Genomic DNA, 14,288 nt, shown 5'->3' with positions numbered 1-14,288 from the left:
ATGTACACACTTCTCATGCAGATTTAAATAAGTAATGTATTTGGAGGGAATTTTAGACACTTTACTGCAGCTTCTTACAACAGAAGTCAGCCTTTTCTACTTGCTTTCATGATTCTTTGTCTCACAAATGTTTACCCAATGTTTTCATTGTGGTTTAGATTTCTAGATTCAGATAACTACATGTATGCAAATAGTTTCTTTCTGCTTCACCAGCAAAATATTTCACCAGACCAAGTGAAAAAAATACCTAATATATCTTCAACACATGAAGAACCATATATCTAACTTTGAAGGCAACTTTTTATATAACTAGTTCCAAGAGTTTATAGTCTTTAATAACCCCAGATACTTTATAACTAAGAGCTCTTCTAAAAAGATTTTGAGAATACTCATTATAGCTTGTAGATGAAATCCTGAGCTCTTGAGGTCAAAAGGAATGGCTGCAGCCAATATTTCATGCTGGTCTGCAGAAGAATAAGAAAGACATCATTGAGTATCTTGAATATAGCCTGCATTTTGGAAACTCTGAAGGTTTCAATTTTTTAAAAAAAGATTGTGATCTTTATCAGAACACTGGATATACTCACATTTTTTAATATTATCCATAGAAATATAAACTAGCGTTTTCCATAAAACCTATTAGTTCACGGCACCATGCACTAGATAATAAATCTTTCATGGCTTGTCTTTGTTATTGCAGTTCAGCCCTTGCTCTTTTATTGAAGCTAACTGCTTTCAACAAACACTTAAGTGATGACAGTGATCAAAGAGGTATTTGCAGAATATGGACCTAAATTAATGTACGATTCCAGCAAGCTTATTCAATATGTCATTCACTCTCTACCCTCTCTCAGTTTTAGATCCTTCTATTAGCCTTATTTTAACTGTGAGACCTGTAGGCAAGGCTTAGCTCTAAAGAACTCTGCATTGTCATTTCTCTATTGAAGAGAATCTCCATTAAAACAAGAATAAACTGTAAGGAACAGAAAGGGAACATTTAACTCCTTTTTCCTGAAGCATTCACTCCTACTCTAACAACTCCAACAACATAAAGGCATGAGATGAAAAATATTCTTGGTCAATGTAAAATTCTTTATTTAATTCCTGGCTTTCCAGAAAAAAAAAAAGAAATCACTTCCAGACTTCTTTTAAACTTTTCCTGTTGACATCGTTTACCCATTTCATTCCCAATGAACATTATTATTGTTGATGTTCCACCCCAGAGGTGTTCAAGGTCAGGCTGGACAACTTGATCTTTGTCTCTGCCCATTGCAGATGGCTGGAGCCAGATGGCGTTTAAGGTCCCTTCCAACTCAAACCTTCCTATGATTATGTTATAACTTACCAGAATCAAATCTGGACTGACAATATTTCTACTGTTAGTGTAGAAGGAAGAGTAGCAGTTGGTATGTGATTCTCTAGAAATGAAATAAAGACTTGGCTGTATTCCATTTTTTCTTGTATTTATTTGCCTACTCCTGTCAACATCTCCCTTATCCCATACAGAAAATCAGAATCTAAGGTAGGACAGAAACAATACCATGTAACACATCATGTTAATCATTGATTCTTACAGATCTCCCAACCTACTGAATGTCCTATAATCAGTGCAGAATGCTTTCACAACAGTATTTGCAGAGAGATTTCTCAGTCTGGGTCCTTCTTTGTTTCAACTGAGAAAAAAACATTCTTCTCCTAGATCAGTAGATATGACTGGCTGAAGACAAAACTCTTTTTCTTCTTTCATTTTCTCTGATTCTGCACCAATCCAGTGAAGCAAGAAGCCAGAAAGCCTCCAGTTACCCACCCCAGTGTGAATCTCTGGAACAACAGTAGTGGGGACTTAGTACTGATCAGACTCTGCTATTGCTTTTGAGAACATACTACACTAATGCTTCACAGGATAAAGCATTGTGTTTGGTTATTACAAACACACATATGGAAAAAGTGAGGAATGGGAAATGTATAATCTTATAAAAAGAACTGCTAACTGTTCCTCTCCCAGCACAGACATCTTGATCAAGCACACCCACTTCAGTGCATTCAGATTCTGGTCTAGTCTTCAAAATCACTGGTCATAATTACCCTACTACCACCCCACAGAGTTTCTGTCAGAATTTCATTGCAATTTGTAATTCTAAGTTCTCTCTAATATTAAAGTCTCCCTTTATGGAAAGGAAACTAAAGTTTCTAGGCCAGTTTGAAACCAATTTCTGAATTATAAAACCTTTTTATCTTCTGGCTCAAGTGAAAACTACGTTTCAGATGCCTTTCATGACGTCAAGTCTCACAATGACTCCATGAAGCTTCTAAAACTGACATGAGCTAAGTTGAGAGACAATATAGAGAAGTACTACAAAATGTATTTTAATCTTAATCATTACTCTTTGATGTTGAATAGAGAAAAATGTTGTTTTGCAATGTTCTTACTTCCTAGGACAATTCTTAAACTAATCATCTCTTACGGAATTCAGACTGGTCTTTTGCATATTTTACCAAGTCTGTAAACTGTGAACTCAAATAAGCGGTAACACCTAGACTCATGAATTATCCCTGACAACTTGCTTTCAGAATTACTGATGAACAAAAAAACACAGAACAACCACCATATTTCATGCGCTACTGCAATCTTATTTAATCTATTAGTTTATCTTTTTCTCCTCTCTAAGAACAGCTTTATTTCAGTTGCTCTTCTTATTTGAAGATGTTTGCCAAATACTAAGATTTCTACATATTGTCTTCCTAAAACATTTACTTCAAATCTGCCTCTGAACCAAAGAGAAGACATTGGAAGCTTTAATCAAGAGGATAATACTTCCTGGCTATCTGTGGGGTATAATTACCTGCATCACATTAGTTTGCTCTCTAATTAGTTATATTAACTTCTATGACTAAGAGGAGGTAGGAAAAATCAAATGCTTTTCAGAAGAGATACTGCTGTCATTAATTTCTTAATGAATACATTAAAAATATTGGAGATTTTTGCTTTTCCAGTGCCTCTCTGGGGCCTAATCATTCCCAAGAATGTTTGCATACAACTAATAAGAAGGGTGATGACTAGTACTGAAAGAGTATCAGGATTTTTACTAAAGAGAATATTCACCTCATGAAGCTTATTTCCAAAAAGGGTTCCATATACAGTCATAACCAATGAAGGTTGGTTTTCTATACAATTACAGTCACAACAGATGGATTCTCATGTAAGAACATTATGTTATGAAGTTTTTGATGACTTTTGCTGTGGACTCCTTTACATTTAATAATGAATTTAATACTGGGAGAAGGGTAGAAGTACCTCCGCAGGCTCTGGAAGTATTTTTGAGGAAACAAAAATGAGAACTAAATAGGAATTTGAGTGACAAAAAAAAAAAAATAGCAAATTTTATAATCAGAACCACTGCTGGATGCATATAGGAACTTAGAAGTAAGCCTGTCACAATATCTTCCCATGTATGTTCTTTCATACATGGTTTGTGAACTTTAATATCACCATTTGCATTCTTCATCTTAGCCCCATTTTTTATGAACAAATGACATTGCCAGAACTACCTGACTGCTACTTAAAAGCCTCAGGATAGATATGGTTCAGTGAAATTTACAGACTATATTAGAACAGAGTTCAGAAGCAGAATTACAGATTTCTAATCAGTGCATATTCTCTAGCGATGAGTATATTATGAAAATCTATTGCTAGATAAAGTTATTCTAAAATTGGACTGCCTAAGTTAAAGGTGAAGATACTCCTACTGAGATGACTGAATGCATCTGAAAGGAGTCAGTATTTCACTGGGTGCTTTTACTTGTATAGAAGATTAGCATTAAGTTTCAGTTCTGTACATGTTTAAGCATACATCTAATTTTAGTTCAATGCAGCTATTCTTCCTGAAGACAAAGAGCTGAGGGAAATACTTCCAGAGAAGACTAGATATTTCACTGTGGCACCCTGAAGTACAAACATATACTGATACAATCTTGCATTTCTTTGCACTGATCTCTGTCTGGGCTAAAAACAAAAAAACTAACAGAAATATTCTTAGCAATCTTAAAGGCCATACAGATGACAGATTGATCTACCTATCAGTAGAAAAAAGCTTTTATCAGTTCCCTACAATCTAATACTATTACTGGAAAAGTTTGCTTTTTATCAGCTTCACTACATCTCTGCAGGGGTGGTGTCTTAGTTTCAGCTGGAACAGAATTGTTTTCTTCTAAGTGTCTAGCATGATGCTATGTTTTAGTTCTAGAAGAAAAACAATGCTGATAACACACCGATGTTGATAGTTGCTGCTGGACTGTATTGTATGGAGTCAAGGCCATTCTCAGTGAAGGGCCCAATGAGCCAAGAGGAAACAGAATTAGGACAGCTGACTTAAACTGGCCAAAGGGATATTCCATACCACATGAAATCGCATGGAAGGAGTTTTGAAGAAGGTGGGAGTTCATCTCTCTCTTGTGCGGCTAGGGGGGCCAGCTGGGCATCAGTCAGGGGGCAGTGAGCAATTGCTTATGCATCACTTGTTATAAACATACTTACATATAACTATTATTATTATTTTTCCTTTTTGCTATCTTAGTAATTTTTTTTTAATCTCAACCAACAATTTCTAACATTTTTCCTGATTCTCTCCCCTGTCCCACTGGGAAGGAGGGGACTGGGCAAATGACTCTGTGGTGCTCAACCACTTGCAGGTAGGCACTACATGACAGTATCACCAAGAACAATACTGCCTGGCTTTTAATGCTTGCATTTCTTCTGTATATAAAAGTCTGGCCGGTGTCATAGTGTAACTGTGTGCAACAGGAAAAATAAAAATTCTCAGTTTTCTGGTTTTCTATGTCTTTAAAGGAAGGTTATGCATGAATATTTTTACTGGGAGTGAAAGAAAACTGAGTTTTCCACAGAACATTATGTTATAATGTGGCATTTTTTACATTAAAACTCGTCTATTAATGATCCTTGAGGAATACATACAAATGCATTTCTACTTAACCTGTCACCATTATGATGCCAGTCACACCTTTGATGAAGCACTGCACCTCCAAGGTGCCTGTGCTTCTCACTAGAAAGAAAATTTGAGAATCTTCTCTCATTCTACCTAACAGTTATCTTCTAAGTGACTAATTGGTTAGAAATACCAACAGGGACTAGAATGTTAAGTAAAAGAAAAAAATATATTGCATTTAAGCCTGTGCCAAAATTGCAAGATTAGGAGAAGACACGGAAAACATACCAGGTAAATTAAGGAGGTAAAGCTTGCATTAGCAGCACTTTAAACTAAACTAAAACATAAGCAAATCCTGACTGTATCCTTTTCTCCCTTGCATACAAACAGCTTATGTTCATTCATAAGACAACTGGCAATGTTTGAAACTACATGTTCCAGAGCTTGAACCACAAATCACTGGAGCTTGCCAAACAGAGAAGTAGAGAGGACTGTTAAGATGCTATTTTTTGGATGGTCTACTAGTCTTCACAATCTTCTCTATCACTTGGTAATTTCACCGCTGAAAACCTCTTTTGTCTGGAAAAGCAGAATTACATGAAAGGAAAGAACTCATGCTGGAGCAATGCCAGGCTTACAAACTGGATTTGAAATTGTCTTTGCAGCATCAAGTTGTGTAGGTTCTGTTTTGTACAGGTCTCTGATCAGCATCTGAGTCAAGACATGCTGTCTCATGGATTCTCTCTTCCGTTTCAGGCACTGTGAATACTATACATGATATAGTAAGGAAATCATAGTCTGGTGCTCTTCTGCAGCACCATTATCATATTCATAGCTTCTTCTAAAGCTCTGAGATATGCTATTGCATGAATGTAGGGTAGTTTTGGTAACATATACACTGACTTCAGTGTGATCACAAAAGTAATCCTGATCTAATGCCTCTCTATTGCTATTGGCTTGAGCTTGAAAAATGAACGTGGATCCCTACTAAGATTTTCAGAAGCTATATTTTTCCTAACTGTCAATGAAACTCTAGGAACTGGAAGTCTGTTGACATTTTTAATCACTTACTTTTTTGGTGCTTCTCTACTTTTCTGAATTCATAAACCTTTAAAATTTGGCCCTAAATCTGTGACTCCGTAACCGCAAATAATGTGCATAAAACATAAAACCATTTGCACTTCCCAGCCAATTTCCATTCAGTCTGGAAGCTCATTTGAACCTACAAGCCTCAGTAAAATTTGTTGCTTCAATTCAGCTTCTCTTTTGCTTTTATTTCCATAGATATAGCAAACCACTCTGTTCATCTCCTGCCTTTGTCAGCATTATACTTATGTCAATGCTTCCTATTTATTTGACCAGTTAATTCTAATTGCCCTCCCAGTAGAAGCCATTTATAGTTCACAGAAAAACTCCATCCAAAATGAAAACAAAAACAGGGCATTTGAACTTCCTACTCAGCCCCAGAGACTGGAATTGTTTCAGCTGCCATTTTAATACTTCTAAACTCTTAAATGTAATTGCTTTTATTACATCGGCATGGACCTTACTGGCTGCCACTTTTTAACCTATTTCTTTCAACAATCACATTTAACCTCTGTCAGTAAGTATGGATTATTAGTTGGAAGCAAGGGTAAAGGCAGAACATTATCATGATAAATGTAATGGGAAGAAAAAAGAATAATCAGCTGCAAGGTGGGGGGGGGGGTGAAAGGGTTTTTCATCCTTTGCCTTGGAATGCAGCAACCACATACAGCTGTGCTTGCTTCCCTTCAGGCAAATGACAGCAACTCCTAGACTTTAAGAAAAGAGCTTTAGATTTCTAATTCAACTATAAATCAAGATGCTAAGAACTTACTCTTAATTCATCCTTATCACCTGTGTGAGGAAGACCTGCCCAAAGTACAGAGAGAGATACCTGCCTGCTATCACAGATGGCTCAAGGCCCGTTTACAGGCAAGAACACAAGTGTGAACAAACAGGAACAATAAACAGGAACTTGCTATACACACACTTCTGGTTCAGACTCGCTGTGGAGGCTTCATAAAAGTGGTGCAAGTTACTCTCCCAACTATCCTTGGCTTTCCAGCAGATACAAAATTCAGCCATCTATAGATTCTGACACCATTCATTAAATATGACTGTTCATACCAATAGCAAACCTCCTACAGGCTAAATACTAGTTACTGACACAGCAGAAGAACAGCCTGCCTTGTCTTACATTGTCTTCTCACAGTTATGAAGATGTGGAAAAATCTCCAGCAAAGAATTCTTCCCAGCACTACAGAACATAGCAACCCCATAGGCAGTTCAAGTGGGCTGCTTGGAAATGATGGACAAGTGATAAAGAACAGGCCTACTTCAGTTTAAGAACAGTTTATATTAATATAGGAGCAAGATTAAGCCAACTTTCACACTCTCACACTATTCTATATCAGTTACAAACTAAAATGTATTCCTACAAGCAGTGATGCTGCCTTAACTAGAATGGCTTGGGATTAACACACCCTATTCTGAGTTGCATGATGCAATAGCTTTGTGCAGGTTTCAGTGATGGGGATGAAATCTTTATCGGGAGTGTAGCAATAGGACAAGAGATAATGGTTTTAAACTAAAAGAAGTAGGTACAGATTAGATGTTAGGAAGAAATTCTTCACTGTGAGAGTGGTGCGGCTGTCCAGAAAAGCTATGAATGCTCCATCCCTGGAAGCATTCAAGACCAGGTTGGATGATCTTTAAGGTCTTTTCCAAACTGAGTGATTCTATGAAGGATGGGGTTTGGGGCAACCCAGTCTAGTGGAAGTGTTGCAAACTAGGTTTGCAGCATTTGTCAAAGGTTAACCCAGAGTGACGTGGGGAAGCATACACATGTTCAATGTGAACAAGCTTCGATTTATTGTTGGTTACATATCTGCTTATATAGTTATTCGGTTGCTAAGATTAGGTTTACAGCACACAATCTTTTAGCTACGTGATTGGTTAAAAGAAGCTTACATAAAAGTTATAGTGATTAATAACCACACGGTTTACATTGTTTAGTAGTTTCTATAACATCCAATTCCTTAGATTAGGTTTCCATAACATTCAGTTCCTCAGATAATGTCCAGTTCCATTGAAATCAGATCCAGCCATCTTGGCTTCTGTTACTAAGTATGGTTTCCCGTAAACTTTGCACGCAACATTGCCCCACATCTTAAGACCATTATTCTTACCCAGATTTATTACATCCCTGACATGGAAGATGTTTCTGCTCATGGCAGGAGGGCTGGAACTAGATTGTCTTTGAGGTTCCTTCCCACCTAAACTATTCTGCAATTTTAGGATTTCCAGAAAGATATTAGACCATGCCAGCAGACCACTAGCATCACCTACTTGAACTGATTTCCCCAAAACCAAAATGAAAAATCAAAAATCTGCTCCTTTGTTCAGAAACAGCCTACAAGCTGAGAGGACATTAAGAACTTTCCCTTTGTCACCACTGGTGCTGAAAGAGATCAATTAACTGCTGAATATTATTTCTAAACAGATGTAAGGTCAACAGAGATATCATGATTATATTTCCATTTTTAACACAAGGTTATAGTTCGTTAGCATGTTGGGAGTCTGAATGCAGATTGCATGTCCTTTTTTAGTTTAAACCTCACTGTCCCATAAATCTGGACATAAACATTACCACAATACTCAGCCTAAGGCACTAAACAAGGACTTAAAAATAGATTATGGTGATCTTGCAACTCACATTGTTTCCTAGAAAATGGGAGGGAGAAGAATGAATCTTGGTTAAAATCTTTCTACAGAACCATCAGGAAAAAGCATTTGTTCCATCTGTGTTTTTGAGGTTTAGTTTAATTAGCTCATCATATTGTGCTATTAGAAGGCTGATTGTCTTAGGTGAACTGTTAATGGAAAGCAAATTCAGTGCTTTACATCCCTCTACCAACAGAGAGCACCTAGAATTGGAAACATAGCATAAAAATAACTAGATAGACTAACTGAAGAAGCTTGTTGAAAGACTATTTAAACAGACTGCATGGCTGCAGGAGACAAACGTATTAAGTATAAGAAAACGAGTCTTAGAAATGTTTAGGGGCTAGCTTGGCAACAAAATTTATTGCTGAGAATCTTCTCTGAGTCTGATTCTGTTTATCGCACCAGAGAAACATATGTGAAATTAAGTGAAAAGGATTTTTTTTTTAATGATTAGATTTGAATGTTCCATATCAAACTATGTTCAAGCCAAACACCATACCTATGATAAAATAATACTCAACACCACTGCAACACACTGTACAGTCTCATACCAAGATGAGCTAGGTAGTAACTGCATTAGACTCCATTAGCAGTTGAGAACACAAACTTCTTTCACTTAACACACCGTACTTTTTCCTAAGAAGAATCTCACACACAAGTTTCTCTTTATGAATTAAAAAAAGAAAGCAAGAAAGTCATCATATGGTAGATCATACTGCTGTCACTTTCCTGGAAGCTGCTCAGACTATCTGGCAGTAGGCACACTGCAATGGCATGAACAGAAATTAATCAAGCAGTTCAGAGAATTATACAACCAGCACGTTATACATTTGCTGATAGGGAGAACTATTAGAGTCATTTTCATTATCAACAGTTAATGGGTCGAGTTAGACATTCAAATTTCTTTGCCCAAACTGGATTGACTTTCCCACCTAAGCAGACGCATAAGCCAACCGAAAATCCATTTCAATGAAAAAAAAAATCCAAAAAACAACTGTACTGGATGAGTTGGAGAGCTGGACTGAGGCCAATGGGATGAAGTTCAACAAGATCACAATTGCTAGGTCCTGCACTATGGCCTCAATAACCCCAGGCAATACTAGAGGCCTGGGGCAGAGTGATGGGAAGACTGTGAGGAAGAAATGGACCAGGAGGTGCTGGTTGATGCTTGGCTAACAAAGAACCAGCAGTGTGCCCAGTTGGTGAAGAAGGCCAATGGTATCCTGGCTTGTCTCAGAAACAGCATTGCTAGAAAGAGCAGGGAAGTAATCATCCCTGTCTTAGAGGGGGTAAGGGAACTGGCACTTTTTAAGTCTGGAGAAGAGGAGGCTCAGGGGAAATCTTATTGCTCTCTACAACTACATGAAAAGAGGTTGTGGCGAGGTGGAGGTTGGGCTCTTCTAGCACATAGCTAGCAATAGGACTACTAGCAATACGACTAGAGGGAATGGCCTCAAGTTGAAACAGGAGATTCAGGTTAGACATTAGAAAAAACTTATTCCCCAAAAGAATGCTCAGGCACTGGAATGAGCTGTCCAGGGAAGTGGTGGAATCATCATCCCTGGAAACATTTAGATGATGATGTACTGAGGGACATGGTTTAGTGGAAAAATAGCAGCAGCAGGAGGATGGTTGTACTGCATGACCTTTGTGGCCTTTTCTAACCTTAGGCAATTCTATAATTCTATGAAAACAACAGACTACTGAAACCAAAGACCTAAAATTTCCAGGAATGACTGAATAAATTGTGGAATGAGAAATGTTAATTTGAAAAATAAGAAATAACAAAACCTCAATCTTTAAAATACATAAAAGGTTTATATAGTCATTTTTCCATATTTATAACACCTGAAGCAGCAAGAGGTATTTGGGTTCCTAATAGCATGAAGTGTGAAGCAGTGGCATGTGGTCTGGGGCATCTCCATTCATTTATGTTTAAAAAGAATAGAACAAGTACTGATATAGTTTGCAGGAAGATGGACTTGATGTTTGATATCCATTCTTACTATTCTCTAATTTGCTGCTGCACAGATGAGCTCTGAAGAGGAGATTTACCAGCCACGTGAGCACAGAAGAGTAAAGACACAGGAAATCTGTAGCAAAATGAATGGTTTTCACCAAAGCCTCCTGTGTTGCATCACTGCCTTTACAGCTTCCAGTAATACTGACACCTTCTTGCATGCAGTTCACAATCACAAACATCTAAAGACAACTCACAAAAGCTCTCCGGTAACCAGTCACTCCTTAGGCTATGCAGAAATGCATCACATTTTCTAGACCTATTTGATTTGTTGAGGTGAAAGATGAGATTTATTACCAAAGGCAAAATTCCCCCAGACGGAAAGAACATTTTCTGAACCCCACAACCACATGGCTATTCATTTTTCCAGTCCAAAAACTGCTTTTCAAATGGAGATAGCAAGGGAGTGGAACAAATACAATCTCCAGAAAAGTCATGGTAGTCTTTTATTTCTTAATCCACTTTTGCTATAAAACTTGTACAAAGCCTAAATAGATCTTTGAAGCCCTGTGAGTCAGATGAGGAAGCTCTATCAGACTGCAGTAATTTCAGTGGAAAATAGCTTGTCCTCAGATACAGAGACAGTATCAGACATGGGATTAACACAAAGCAAACATAACTCCAACTGTGATTCAAGATCACTAACCATTACCTCACATTAAAGACAGTTTCTGTACTGAAATTTTCCATTTCTGTCCACTCACTACCTGGTTTAGTTTGTATGCTAAGGAATGCAAAGCATGCATATTGAATTTAAATAATTTAACTATAATTACCCGTCAAACCAGATCTGCTATCCCACTTGGTCTGATGTAGCTGCATTGTCCCAGTATTGCATAAAGAAGTGGAAATGTAAAGGACAGAAATCATTACAATAATCAGCTACAGGTTGTTTCCTGGTTTTGCTCTTTATTATTACTTTAGTAATAAAATTTCCAAGCACATTATTTAAGAAGATTTAAGACCTACATTTTTCCCTAGATGCGTTTTGGACTATTCTTTTCTTAGAGGATTTCATAAAAAGCTGATGATGTTGTTCATGACTACATTTATTTACTGTTTGTGCATCATCTAAAATCCTGGTTTTTATGTTTTGACTTCTTAACAATTTACTGACCTAAGTAATTAAACCAAAGGATAGCATCTTAAAATAAAATAATGACAGCAATAGAGTTTAAGAGCCAAGGAGCACGAATGGCAACAGCACTTCACAGAAGTAGAAAAGTGTACATAAAAATAGAGCATTCAAGAACTGACTTGCAATGCCAAAGTCATTTACACACAGAAGATTATTAAGACTCTTCAACCGGAAGAGAACGCATTTTCTTGCGGCCTCCTGCTGTTCATTTTTTCTTGACCAAGTAATACCAGAGCAGTAGAATATTTACATTTCCAAGCTCAGAAAATTTGGGACTGCTTAAGAATTGATGGAGACTCTTTTCCTTGTTTTGTTCAAGTAACCCATGATTATGGGTGCTGGACAAAACAAAGCAAAACAAAAACAAACAAACAAACAAAAAAGTAAAACATTTTTATAGTTTATTCCTTACATATGCTTGTAAGAACACTATCCTCTCCCCCCACCCCCCCACCCCCCGCCATGGATTTAAACATTACTAAATACTGGGAGATTTTTCTCAACAACATATGCTTCATCTGCCCAGCAAAAATGTTATGCACATACACTACTGGCAAAACCTTCAGACTTTTCCCCTCTGTTCTCCCATTCTGCTAAAAAAAAAAACAAGCAGAAAACCCACAAGCTATCTGCCATTTGTAAATATTTAATAAATACTATAGGAGAAGGTTCCAGGAATAATTACTTGAGATTATATTTTGCTACACCACAGCTATCTTCATTGGTTGCACAGCTGAATGACAAATCATTATAAAAGCAAGCCTAAAGCAGTGAATATTTATTCTTGCATATGATTTGAATGAAGAACAAATACCACTTAAAAGTAATAAAACTTCTTTGCAGCAAGATGAGCTACAAACAGAACAATCCGAGGATCACCTAGCAGCACTAATAACTTTAGGTTACAACTTATTAGGCTCCTGCTAAACTTCAAACTGAAAACAATTATTGATCTTAAAACTTCTTTCTTAATTTAAAGAGCTTTTTTCTATGGATTTCAATTAGAATCAAGACAGTGTTACAGAAAGCACAGCAACAATTTCAAAACTATATATCTCTTGGAAAAAAAATCTATCAGGACTAAAGAATGTGAATTTAGAATATCTTTCACTAAAGAATCCTATTACACTGAAAAGTGCTGGGACACTCTTATTCCCACAAGTCCCTTTTAATCCCCGAGTTCACTTTTAGTAGGTAAACTCCATGTGGTCCCAAAGGAAAGCAATTTTTGTAGACTCATGAACCTCAACCAAGCTGAGAAGATTTAAAGAAAGAACAAAAAAGCTCTCAAGAAACCAATCATTATACCCTAGCCAAGATAAAGAACTCCAGACTGGGATCTGCTAAAACTACATACATGGCTATAAAAGAAGAACATTCAAAATGAATAACAAACATGCAGGTTAAAGGATTTTGTCCAGTATTATCCACTGTCTTCTGGTAATAAAACTATAGATACCCATTCATGTGTAGTTAGAAGGGGCAAGCACAAGTGCAAATCAATTTTTTTTCTTTTCCACTGAAGAGCTGAAACACTTTTTTTTTTTTAATCTTTTGGAAACTACTGTTCTAAATCCTGTTAGGTTCAGAGACCAGAGTTCTCTTGTTTTTCATCAACTGGTTGATCTTTCCACATACCCTTGCAAAAGCAATCAAATCTTGGAAGGGTTTTGCTGCAAGCCTTGCTTTCAACTTCTTGGTTATTAGGGGAACAGAACAACCAAACAGTAAACTTAAACCTTTGCTTTCCATTAATTCACTTTTATTTTTAATTGAATAGCACAAATAAAGTAATCTGGATGGGACTAAATGGAATTTTTTCTTTTTTCCCAAGACAGTATGACACTGAGTGGTCTTGTCTTCTTAAAAAGAAAAACTACAGAATTTTGTTAAACTGAACTGATTCCTCCACTTCTCCCAAATCAACTGACTGGGAAGCTAAATTTAGTCAATTAGTCATAATCCCTAACGGCAAATGCAGCCAAGTTATCAATGTTTTTTAAAAAGCTGACAGACTACCTCTACTAATTAATTAGCACACAGCTCCCATTAAAATGGGTGGACTTGTCATTAAGTCATTAAATTCCTTGGCTACTCACAGTGATTAAAAACCACATCCCCAAAGCCTTGCAGGATATCGCCTGAGTAAATCAAGGTGCTACCGAATGAAAGATGAGCAATAAAAATAATTTACAGAAATCTGAATTTAATCACCATGCTGCCAGTTTCTTTTTCAGGGGATGGGAGGGACACATTACCATCATGTTACAATCCCATGTAACACCAGAACAACAGAAATTGATGCAACATCTCTTGATTATAATCCAGGGAGGGTTAGAAATTCAAGTTCCATAATTAAAGAATTGTATGTCTACACATTTGTCAGTCTACCGCAATATCAGAACTGCTACTAGGAACCTAAAAAGGATTTTTCATA

General features: G+C 36.9%; 1 protein-coding gene across 1 annotated transcript in view; it reads right to left on the bottom strand.

The window, feature by feature from the left end:
- Positions 1-14,288, bottom strand: part of GABRG3 (gamma-aminobutyric acid type A receptor subunit gamma3) — a 290,063-nt gene that overhangs the window by 208,913 nt on the left and 66,862 nt on the right. The gene's annotated exons all lie outside the window — the stretch shown is intronic.

Source organism: Cyrtonyx montezumae, unplaced genomic scaffold (genome assembly GCF_038088225.1).
Source record: "Cyrtonyx montezumae isolate F1298 unplaced genomic scaffold, pur_monq_1.0 scaffold_3, whole genome shotgun sequence".
In the NCBI taxonomy this organism is placed as follows: domain Eukaryota; kingdom Metazoa; phylum Chordata; class Aves; order Galliformes; family Odontophoridae; genus Cyrtonyx; species Cyrtonyx montezumae.
The sequence above is the reverse complement of the archived record's forward strand: the minus strand, read 5'-3'. Positions and strand labels throughout refer to the sequence as shown.